Source organism: Phoenix dactylifera, chromosome 11, assembly GCF_051530095.1.
Source record: "Phoenix dactylifera cultivar Ajwa chromosome 11, Ajwa_hap1_PhDact_Kaust_v1.1, whole genome shotgun sequence".
Lineage (NCBI taxonomy): Eukaryota > Viridiplantae > Streptophyta > Magnoliopsida > Arecales > Arecaceae > Phoenix > Phoenix dactylifera.
Window position 1 is genome coordinate 17463425 of NC_143200.1, and position 12626 is coordinate 17476050.

The 12626-nt window shown below is 37.5% G+C and overlaps 1 non-coding gene and 1 pseudogene across 1 annotated transcript; one reads left to right on the top strand and one right to left on the bottom strand.

Moving 5' to 3' along the window:
• Positions 1 to 3976: 3976 nt before the first annotated feature.
• Positions 3977 to 4084, bottom strand: LOC120111434 (small nucleolar RNA R71). The gene has a single exon (XR_005512620.1). It is a non-coding gene; the product is annotated as a small nucleolar RNA R71 (small nucleolar RNA).
• Positions 4085 to 4150: 66 nt separating this feature from the next.
• Positions 4151 to 9564, top strand: LOC148700681 (uncharacterized; annotated as a pseudogene).
• The last annotated feature ends 3062 nt before the right edge of the window (positions 9565 to 12626 follow it).

Consider the following 12626-nt stretch of genomic DNA (forward strand, 5'->3'; position numbering starts at 1 on the left):
AGTAGATAGTGGTATAGCTAGTAGCTCTAGTAGAATAAGGATAAGAAAAATAGAAGTAGAAGTAGAACCTAGGAGGAGTAAGAGATCCAGGACAGAGAAAATATTTGGAGATGACTTCTATATCTTTCTTATAGAGGACTCTCCAACTACTTTTGAGGATGTAATGAAATCCTTGGATTCACTTTTTTGGAGGAAAGCTGTAGACAATGAGATGTAGTCAATTATTCAAAATAATACTTGGGTATTGACTGATATTCCTTTTGGCTGTAAAACTATAGGGTGCAAATGGATCTTTAAGAAGAAACTTAGGCCTAATGGCTCTGTAGATAAATTTAAGGCTAGGCTAGTGATAGGTGCATGAAAATGTACCTTTTAACACTACCATTTTAGGCTAAATTGTTAAGACTTAAGCATGATTTGGGTATTCTTATGATATTTTTCTAATATGAGCTTTACTTCACAAAGTGTCCAAGTCTTAATTGATTTTGGTGATTTTATTATAGAAATAAAATTAAGAAGATTGAATATTTCATTGCAGTCTGAATGAAATGAAACTTGGTGGGGATGAAGTAGACATGTGAAGGTTTCATATGCGTCAAGAATCAGATCAATTGGAGCTCCAGAGAGAAAGTTATGAGGTTGCAAAGTTAGGTTTCCCTAAACCGCCAACCTAGGCCTTGACAGATCATACCTTTATGTAGTATTTTGATGATTTCGGGAGCTACAGAAATTCAATTGAGATGATTCAAATTTTGTTGGAAACTAGACTTCCAGGCTTTCTAATGACTATAAGAACGTGAAATTTGGAGATCAGATGCGATCTGGAGAGCCTCCCGAACTTCATGCTGATGTTGGTGCTCGAGGATAAAGTCAGGAAAACGCATGCAAACGTGTCTAAGTCATGTTTCCTAAAATTTTTAGCCCCAAAAACCATATATATACTTGGAGGAGCACGCCGTTCTAGGAGAAAAAAGGTTGTATTATAAAGAAATCATCAAGAGGAGCTAGAAATTCATGGAGAGCTAATTCTTTAGTGAAGCTAGGGATGAACTCGCTTGGATGATGGTAGTTTCATTCATATTTGATCTATGTAATAGATTCTCATGTTGATACAATTCTTGCTTATCATCTCTCATCAATAGATCTTTTCTTGTGTTGGGATAATCTTGAACTGATTCTTTTCATAGATTCAGCCATGTCTTTTTTTATAGAATTGTTGAGATGCTTGATTATATCTAGATTTGATTGTTTATCTAGTTAGTGTGATTTTTTGCTGAAATATTGCCATTGGGTATATTTTTGTCTTTGAATCTGAGTCTAATAGGATAACAATTCTTGGTTTTAAAAGAGAAGAATAATTTTTTAGAATTACCACTAAATATTTTGATTGTAATGCTATATCTTTCGATTAGAGAATCTGATGCTATGATCTCTAATTGAGTTATCCAATGTGATGACCCAAAGATTGATTTTGATGATCACAAAACCTTGAAAGTATAATTACTAATGTTTGTGTTGCAAGAAGAAAGATAATTTGTTTTGCAAGGAACATAGCAAATTGGAAAAATACAAGAAGGTCTCAAAAGCTCTCAAGAAAAGTTGAAAGAAAGCTACACTTCATTGGCCCAAAGTTCAAGTTCAAAGGATTCAAGTTGGAGGGACAATTCTAAAGAAAAACTCAAAAGAATTGTCCTCGAGTCGACTCCTGAAAGTTCAGAGTCGACTCTGAAACTCTGGAGTTTCAAGGAACAGTGCTCGAGTCGACTCCGGAACTCTGCGAGTCGACTCCGACTGAGAACAGACAAAAAGATAGAGAATTGATTTTCAGCGCTACAGTGCTCGAGTCGACTCCTATTTCAGCGCTACAGTGCTCGAGTCGACTCCCAGCTACAGTGCCGGCAGACTCTTATTCACGAGTCGACTCCTACTTCAGCCGAGTCGACTCGAACACGCTGGGAGGCATAACAGCTAGTTTTTTTCTCAACTCCAACGGCTCTATTTTTGTCTCTAATGGCTAGATCTTTGTTCCCACGCCATCCAAAGCTATAAAATCAAGGGGAGAGCTAGAGGAAAAGTTAAGAAAGTGGGAGAGAACACATAGGGAAGAGATTTCAAAGAGATTTCAAGAAAAACCTTCCAAAAGCACAAAAGGGCCATTCAAAGCAAAAGAGAGAGAAGAAGAGCATCCGAGTGAATCCTAAAGCTTCCTCTCCAACTGTGTGCTGCCTCAGTGATCCTCTACCTCGTGCGAAATCAGAAGAGGGTTAAGTAAAGAAGAAGCCAAGTTTCTTCATCTACAAAATTTGTTTGAGGGCTTCTTTTCTTTACTCTACTTATTTATATTTGCTATATCTGCTTGTTTAAGAAGCTTGTATTTGCTTTAAACTCTTGTTCTAATATCTTGTAACTTGATTCAATCAAGGGATTGAATCAAAGGGTTAAGGTTTGTTGGTGAGCCAAAGGAAAAACCAGGTGTAAGGTTATAGTTGGTGAACCGGAAAAAACCAACTGGGTTTGATTGTGAACCCAAAAAATAATCGGATGGTTCTAGTCAGTGTGCCTGTGAAAACCGACCGAGTTCGTTGTGATCTCGTAAAAACAACAAGTTAGGTTGTGAGCTTGTAAAACAACCGACTATAATCTGAGGGATTATAGTGAAATTTCCAAGAGATCTTGGGGAGTGGATGTAGGTGCTGAGGTGCACCGAACCACTATACATCTTGGTATTTGTGATGCCTTATCTCTTGTGTTTTATGCCTTACATTCATACTTGATTGTGTAATAACTCTAGCTTTGTTTCCTATTGATTTATAAGTGATTGTTTAGAACTTGCTTAGCTTCCACTCCATTCTTACCATTCACATAGATTATAATTGCTCTAACTTAATTTTCAACTGCTTTACTTGTAATTGCCTAGAGCTAAAGTAAATAACATCTTATCATTCCGCTGCATTCAATTCAAAGTAAATTAGGGAACATAATTTTTTAGAAAACCCAATTCACCCTCCCTCTTGGGTTGTCACCTTGGGCAACACAATGGATCAAATATGAATGGAATTACCTGATTCAAGTGAGAAATTTTCGATGCTTTGCTGCCATTAATTCTGGTCATATCTTTTTACTACTACAATCTAATTGTCAATTTGCTTTTAAACATTCACATCACATTTTACTGCTTTGATATTTCTTATTAGTTTTGTAGTTTCTTTTAGTATTTCTACCTTCTCCCTGTAGAATCGACACCCGAATATATACTGCGATAGCCGCGTTATTCTTTGGGCGTAATCAAATTTTGGCGCTGTTGCCGGGGAGAACGGTACAAGAAACACTTCAAGGAATAGGTTTGCTGTATTAATTCGTCAAAGCGGTAACCTCGTTTCTTCTTCTTTTTTTTTTTCCTCTTACTTTTTGTCTTCAGTTTATTTCATTCATAGTTTTGATTTGATTGTGCAAAAAAAAATAAAAAATAATATACATATATTTTGTGTTGCATGCGTAGGCATAGAGACGAGTTAGGTAGATTTGCAAAAAGACTGGAATTAGAACCTAACACTTTTTTTGTGAATTTGCCTGATACGCCATCTAATTCTAACACCATGAGCAATCATGAAGATCAACCCATTAGGACTCTCTAGGACTATCTCCATCTTACACGCACAGCCACACCGTCATGCATTATGTTTCCACCCATTGTTCCACAACAGGATTGTAAACCAGGAATGATACATTTACTTCCTACCTTTCATGGTTTAGAGAATGAAAATCCTTACATGCACATTAGAGAGTTTGAGGAGGTAATGGTGACTTTTCATAGTCAACTCGGTACAATAGATGCAGTTAGACTTAAGTTTTTTCCATTTTCTCTGAAAGATAGAGCGAAAAGTTGGTTGTATTCACTGAGACCGCGATCAATAGGATCTTGGGATGAGATGACACAGGTTTTCTTTAACAAATACTTTCCCCACCATAAGATCAGTGGTTTGAAGAGATAGATTTCAACCTTTGCACAAAAGGATGGTGAGACTTTGTATCAGGTGTGGGAGAGGTTTAAAGACTTGTTGAAATTGTGTCCTCATCACGGCTATGAGAGTTGGCGTTTAGTTAGTTACTTTTATGAGGGACTTACACCTAGAGAGCTCTAATTTGTAGAGATAATGTGTAACGGTGAGTTCTTGCAGAAAGATCCGGATGAGGTCATAGAATACCTGAATGACCTAGCTGAGAAAGCTCATACTTGGACAGGACCTAGTGCGACTGATAGTACTAGTAGGTCACAACCTACATCTACTCCTTCTAGTGGAGGAATTTACCATCTTAGAGAGGAGGATAATCTAAAGGCCTGGGTAGAGATTCTGACTGGGAAGTTAGAGGCCTTAAGAACGAAGGATGCAAAGGTTACACATACTATTTCTCGTGTTGAGTCTCATGGATCCTGTTTTGTGTGTGGTGGAGTGGATCACCTAGCTCAAGATTGTCCCACATTTGCTGAAATGAGGGGTGTGTATGAGGAACATTGTAATGCCCTAGGTATGTACAAGAAGCCTTTTACACCCTTTTCAGATACCTATAATCCTGGTTGGAGGAACCATCCTAACTTTAGTTGGAAATCTGACCCGCAACATCCTGCACAACCACAGTTGCCTAGAGCTTATTCTACACCTCCATACCATGCCCCATCTTCTAGAAATCCTTTAGAGGACACATTACATGCTTTTATTGAGGCTCAGAATAAGACAAACCAGAAGTTTGAATCAATGATTACTCAGGTGGTTGAGGAAAATAAAGAGATTAGAAGTCAAGTGTCTGAGTTGATTAGTGCTTTAACCGTAAATGAGCGAGGAAAATTTCCATCCCAAGCTCAACCGAATCCCCAAGGTCAGCATATGGCACAAACTTCTAACCCTGATAGATAAGATCTTAAGGAGGTTAATTCCATAACTACTCGAAGTAGTAAGGTTATAGAAGGGGTTCCCAAGCCTAAGGACACACAAGAGAAATTGAGTACTGATGTAGTTGATGTTCCAAGAGAGGAAGAGATAGTGAAGAGTTCAGTTAGAGTGCCCTTTCCTCAAGCTCTCAAGTCTACCTCAAGAGTTATGGACCATAGTGGCGAGATCCTAGAGAACCTAAGGTAAGTGAAAATTAATCTTCCTTTGTTACATGTAATAAAACAGGTTCCAACTTATGCAAAGGTCCTTAAAGATTTGTGCATTGTAAAAAGAAAACACCATGTTAAGAAAACAGCTTTTCTGACAGAACAAGTAAGTGCTTTGATTGAGCAGAGAATCCCACCAAAGTATAAGGACCCAGGATATCCCACAATTTCTTGTATTATTGGGAATCATGAGTTTGCACAGGCCTTACTTGATTTGGGAGCTAGTGTTAATCTCATGCCTTATTCTATTTACTTGCAATTGAGATTAGGAGAGATCAAACCCACCTCTGTGGTCTTACAGTTAGCTGATCGATCAGTAAAGATACCAAGGGGGATAGTTGAGGATGTATTGATTCAAGTTGATAAATTTTACTATCCTATTGATTTTTTGATTCTAGACACACACTCTATTGTTATTTCTGAATCAAAAATTCCCATTATTTTAGGTAGACATTTTCTTGCTACTGCTAATGCTCTTATTAATTGCAAGAATGGGTTGATGAAGTTGTCCTTTGGGTATATGACCCTTGAGGTCAATATTTTCCACATAAGCAAACAGCCACAGGAGGACGATGAGTGTCACCAAACTTACCTGATAAACACACTTATGCCAGAGGAGCCACAAATTCATGGAGAGCTAATTCTTTAGTAAAGCTAGGGATGAACTCGCTTGGATGATGGTAGTTTCATTTATATTTGATCTATGTAATAGATTCTCATGTTGATACAATTCTTATTGATCATCTCTCATCAATAGATATTTTTTTTTGTGTTGGGATAATCTTGAACTGATTCTTTTCATAGATTCAGTCATATCTTTTTCTATAGAATTGTTCAGGTGCTTGATTATATCTAAATTTGATTGTTTATCTAGTTAGTGTGATTTTTTGCTGAAATATTGCCATTGGGTATATTTTTGTCTTTGAATCTGAGTCTAATAGGATAACAATCCTTGGTTTTAAAAGAAAAGAATGATTTTCTAGAATTACCACTAAATATTTTGATTGTAATGCTATATCTTCCGATTAGAGAATCTGGTGCTATGATCTTTAATTGAGTTATCCAATAGATCAAATATGAATGGAATTACCTGATTCAAGTGAGAAATTCCCGATGCTTTGCTGCCATTGATTCTGGTCATATCTTTTTACTACTACAATCTAATTGTCAATTTACTTTTAAACATTCACATCACATTTTACTGCTTTGATATTTCTCCTTAGTTTTGTAGTTTCTTTTAGTGTTTCTACCTTCTTCTTGTGGAATTGACACCCCAATATATACTGCGATAGTCGCATTATTCTTTGGGCGTAATCAAATTTTGGTGCCGTTGTCGGGAAAACATTTTCTTATTAATTTTGGGTTTGAGAGCACATTTGACTCTAATGATGTTACTAATATTTGTGCTATTTTTTATTCATCTCGGGATTATGGGACGAGGACATGGCAACCAAGATTTGAGGAGCTGCCCTTGATGCGAGAACAACCGAAGCCATCTACCATTGAAGCCCCAAAAGTCGAGTTAAAGCCACTGCCTAAGGGTTTGAAACATGCATTTCTTGGTCCAAGTGATACCTTTCATGTAATAATTTCTTCTGACTTAAGTGCATCACAAGGTGAAAAATTACTCACAACTTTGAATGAGCATAAATCTGCACTCGAATGGACTATGGCCGACATTAAAGGCATTAGCCCTTTAATTTGTTCTCATAGGATTCACTTGGAGGAGGGAGCTAACCCTCGTAGAGACCCCCAACGTAGGCTAAACCCTACTATGAAAGAAGTTGTGAAAAATGAAGTCTTAAAACTGTTAGATGCAGGTATTATTTATCCGATTGCCGATATCAAGTGGGTTAGTCCTACGCAGGTAGTTCCTAAAAAGTCAGGTGTTACAGTTGTGAAGAATGATGTAGGAGAATTTGTCCCGACCAAAGCAGTAACTGGTTGGCGCATGTGCATTGATTATAGGAAGTTAAATGCTGCAACTCGCAAAGATCATTTTTCCTTCCATTCATCGACCAAATCTTAGAGCGTGTAGCTGGTCATCCCTTTTATTGTTTTTTAGATGGTTATTCTGGTTATTATCAAATTGAAATTGCTTTAGAGGACCAGGATAAGACCACTTTTACATGTCCTTTTGGAACTTATGCATTTCGTCGTATGCCATTTGGTTTGTGTAATGCTCCAGCTACCTTTCAAAGGTGCATGATGAGTATTTTTAGTGATATGGTTGAGAATTGCATGGAGGTGTTTATGGATGACTTGACTGTTTTTGGTGACTCCTTTGATGTATGTTTGTTTAATTTAAAAAGGGTTCTAGCTCGTTGCAAAGAAAAAGGTCTTGTATTGAATTGGGAGAAATGCCATTTTATGGTGCCTTCGGGTATTGTTTTGGGCCATATTGTTTTCTTTAGGGGAATAGAGGTTGATCAATCCAAAATTGAGTTGATCTCTAAGTTGCCCACACCTAAGACTGTGAAGGATGTTAGATCATTCCTTGGTCATGCTGGTTTCTATAGGAGGTTTGTCCAGAATTTTTCTGCCATATCTAGACCATTGTGTAACCTTCTAGTTAAGGATACCCCATTTGAGTGGACACAAGAGTGCCAAGGGGCATTCCAAATGCTCATTGGGAAGCTCACTTCGGCTCCCATAATGTAGTCACCAGATTGGAGTTTACCTTTTGAAATTATGTGTGATGCAAGTGACTACGCAGTAGGGGCTGTCTTAGGTCAACGGAGAGAGGAAAAGCCCTTTGTCATTTATTATGCTAGTAGGACTTTAAATAGTGCTCAAATGAATTATTCTGCTACTGAAAAAGAACTACTAGCTGTAGTATTTGCATTAGATAAATTCCGTGCTTATTTGATTGGCTCGCCTATTATAATTTTTATAGATCATGCAGCCCTTAAGTATCTTCTCGCAAAGAAGGATGCTAAGGCGCGATTAATTAGGTGGATCTTGCTTTTGCAAGAATTTAATCTAACCATCAAGGACAAGAAGGGTATAGAGAATGGGGTGGCTGATCACCTCTTAAGGCTAATGTTTGAGGGTACTATAGATACACCACCGATCCGTGATGATTTTTCAGATGAATATTTATTTTCTATCACCTCCATGCTGTGGTTTGCACATATTGTCAATTATTTGGTAACAGGTGAGATGCCATCAAACTGGAATGCACAGGATAAACAAAAGTTCTTAACAGAGGTACATTTTTTTTATTGGGATGATCCACATCTTTTTAAGTACTATCCTGACCAAATTATGAGGAGATGTGTCCCAGATGATGAGATAGCAAGTGTATTAGAATTCTGTCATTCCCAAGCTTGTGGAGGCCATTTCTCTATAAAGAAAACTGCTGCAAAAATTTTGCAGTGTGGATTTTATTGGCCATCATTGTTTCGAGACACAAATGTTTACTATCATTCTTGTGAGAGATGTCAAAAATTAAGAGCTTTGTCCTGTCGTAATATGATGCCTTTGAATCCAATTTTAGTGATAGAAATTTTTGATTGCTGGGGTATAGATTTTATGGGACCCTTTCCTCCTTCTTTTGGTTATCCATATATTATTGTTGCAGTAGATTATGTGTCCAAATGGGTAGAGGCTGCAACTTGTAGGAACAATGACAATAAGATGGTAATTAAATTTCTAAAGAAAAATGTGTTGTCTCGTTTTGGTACACCATATGTTATCATTAGTGATGGGGGTACACATTTTTGTAACCGTTTCTTTGAAGCATTGATGAGGAAGATGGAGTGGTGCATAAGATTTCTACAGCTTACCATCCTCAAACAAGTGGGCAGGTAGAGCTTGCTAATAGAGAGATTAAGCGTATTTTAGAGAAAACGGTTAACCCCGACCGAAAGGATTGGTCATTGTGATTAACTGATGCGCTTTGGGTATACCATACAGCTTTCAAGACCCCCTTAGGCATGTCACCTTATAGGCTTGTTTTTGGTAAACCTTGCCACCTACCGGTAGAGCTAGAACATAGAGCCTATTGGGCTATTAAGAACTTTAACTTTAATTTACTTGAAGCCGGTAAGCTTAGGAAGTTCCAGATGACCGAGTTAGAAGAGTTGCGAAATGAAGTTTATGAAAATTCTAGAATTTACAAGGCTAAGATGAAGGCATTTCATGATAGAAATATCCTTAGAAAAATGTTTGCACCTAATCAACGAGTATACTTATATGATTCTAGGCTTCATAAACACCCTGGTAAATTACAATCTAGGTGGACTGGTCCTTTTGTGGTAAAGCATGCATTTGAGAATGGAGCGGTAGAGATAGAAGATCCTAGAGATGGTCAGGTGTTTAAGGTAAATGGCCAGAGACTCAAGCCGATCCTTGAGAAAGAGGTAGAGGAAGATATTCTTCTCATGGACCCCATCTACGAACAGTGATGCTATGCCCATGTAGGTACGTTTCTCTTTTTCCTTGTTTCTTTTTGTTTTTCTTTATTTTGTCTTTGTTTCAGTTTTTGTTTTTGCTTGTCTTGTTTTATTTCGTTTGGTTTCCTTAGTTTAATTTTCAGGTTTGCCAGCTTCCTGTTTTTACCATGGATTTGTGTTCCGCTAATCAGGTGACCTCTATCCTATTTTGTTTCCTATGCTTTTATTTCCATATATTGAGGACAATGTCATGTTTTAGTTGGGGGAGGGCAGCCCATGTGTATGTGTTTTTGCATGAATTTGCTTTAAAAAAAAACAAATGATTACAGAGTATTTTTGCTGGAGTCAATTTTCTATCTTAGTCACACTATTAAGACACCTTTAGAATTCTTTTTTTTATGCACGCATCTAAGCCTTGTGGTTTGATGGATGTTCAATGCATACAATTAGAGAACTCTCAAACTTAAGTATTTACGCATTGGTGAGCATTAGAGAGAGAGAGTTCATCATGTTCAGAGACTTGTGGCATGCGTTCATTGATTTTTTTGAATTGGTTGCTCTATTGGAAATTTTTACTACACAATTTGTGGTATATTGGTTGATTATACTTAGGAGATGATGAAGGTCAATTTAGGATGAATGTTTGAGCCTTTCAAGCTAACCCATGTTTTATCCATTAGAAGCATTTTTATCAGAGCCGAGGACGACTCTTATCCGATGGTGGAAAGGGTGTGAGGCCCAATAGTCCCATATCGAAAAGACTCGTTTCAGAGCCTGGGCATGTGAGACGGGTGTCTCCTAATCCTGCAGACGCGTTTTGGAAGAAAAATAAAATCAGGAAGGGGTGAAGGACGCTTGCGTGAAGCTCCAGAACCGGACAATATCTGGCAGGGGAGCCCCGTGTTCCCCCTCATGTGGCCCCCACGTGGGCACTAGGTGCCTCATGTGGCCCCCACGTGGGCACTAGGTGCCTCAAGTGCCTCACGCAGGCGAGGGCGTGACATTTGGTATCAGAAAAAAAAAAGAAAAGAAAAGAAAAAAAAGACCCTTAACGGGTCCGACCTAACGGGTCGGATCCAAGTTCGGGTCCGAACCTGTTAGGCCCAAATAAAAGAAAAGAAAAAATGGATTAGCCAAATTTGACTAAAACTGAGCCCAATCAGATTGGACTAAGTCCGGACGAGCCCAAACTATAAATTGGATTAAATCCGAGCGAAATTAAGCCCAATTGAGTTGGGTCCGAACCCAATTAAGCTGAGTTAGTCTCAGCAGACCCAAATTGAATATGAATCAAGCCCAATTCAAAACCAGTTTAACTAAATTGAGACCAAATTGACTTTGGGCTGACCCTGACTCAAGCCTAAATGAGCCACATTGACCCTGGACCAAAATTAAACCTAATTGGACTTGAAATTGAGCCCAATAACCTAATCAGAAGATCAAACTGATCCGATAGGGCTAGACCCAATCAGGAACCGAGCCCAATTCTTTAAATAAAGACCCAATTGACCTACGTGAACCCAATTGAGTTCTAAATCGAGGTCAAGGGCTCTAAATTAAGTAAATTGGATTTAAGATCCAAGCAAGTAAATTCATGATTAGAAAATTATGAAATAAATAGGGATTAATGTGACCCCTATGTGATTTATTTAGGTAATCAAGGAATTGTCACCCAGACGTAAAAAATTGGAAAGCAAATTGCGGTAAGTAACCCTGGCACCATCTTATTGATTTTCAATTTACTGTTTAATTGTAAGTATGAAATTATGAAATTGTATTTGATATGATATATTTTCTCAAAATTAGGATCAAGTATATGATTGCATATGATTCATGAATTTGATTAAAGGGCATCCTTCATGAATATTTAATATTGTATGAGTTATGAAATTATGATTATGTTAGACTGCATGAAAAATGATATTTGAGGCATGTTTATGCATTTTAAATTATATGATGCCATTTATCATTTTCCAACCTATTTATGATGATTATGATTTATGAAAGAAAAAGAATAATAATTTAGAAACTCTCAGATTGCTATGTACGGCCCTCGCCATCGGGTTATAATAGCTCGGCAGACGACCCTTGCTAGCGGGTTATAATAGCTCAGCATACGACCCTCGCTAGTGGGTTATAGTAGCTTGGTGTAGACCCTGCCAACGAAAAATAATTGTTGGCAAAGATTATGGCCCTCGCCAGCGAGTTATAGTAGCTCGACATACGGCCCTCGCCAGCGGGTTATAATTGCTTGGCTTAGACCCTGCCAACGGGGAATAATAGTTAGTAAAGATTATGGCCCTGTCATGGGTAATAATAGTGACCATAGCTGCACTATTATCTAAGAGTATGAATTTCAAAGCATGAATTATGACAAGTACGGATTTTAAGCATGAATTATGATAAGTACGGATTTCAAAGCATGAATTATGATAAGTACGGATTTCAAAGCATGAATAATGGCAAGAATTTTATATGATGCATATTTATATTTATGAACTTTCATTGATAGAACCTGCATTGCTTTATGACCTGATTTGTGTATATCATCTATAAAATGCTTTATTTTACCATAACTGTTAGCTTCTTAAATACTGCATTAGCATAATTATGCTTGATCCAATAAGATAGTACTTGGTTACTTACTGAGCTGTGTAGCTCATATCTTTTTATCTTCTTTTTCTATAGAGAAATAAGACTACTAGGAGCAGGGAGCTTGGTGTTATTCAGGGTTGGGGTAACTGAAAATGTTATATAATAATCAAATTTTAGAAGCTCTGTACTGCTCCAACTTCATGAATAATGTTATGACATTAGTAAATGAAACTATTTATTTTTATTATGAAATTTTAAGTGGCTTCGTGTTATTGTGTGCATAAGATTGCAATAGCACGGCCGTGTCATGATCCGGATTTGGGGTGTGACAATTTTGAGCCAGAAAAAAAAAGAACTCTTTCCTTTGTAAACCCATATATCCTTACCCCCCTCCACATTGGAGTTGAACCTAAATTATTATATCTTTCCTACTTTTTACTTTCAAGTACATGCTAAGGATGATAAATATGTTGGGAAAA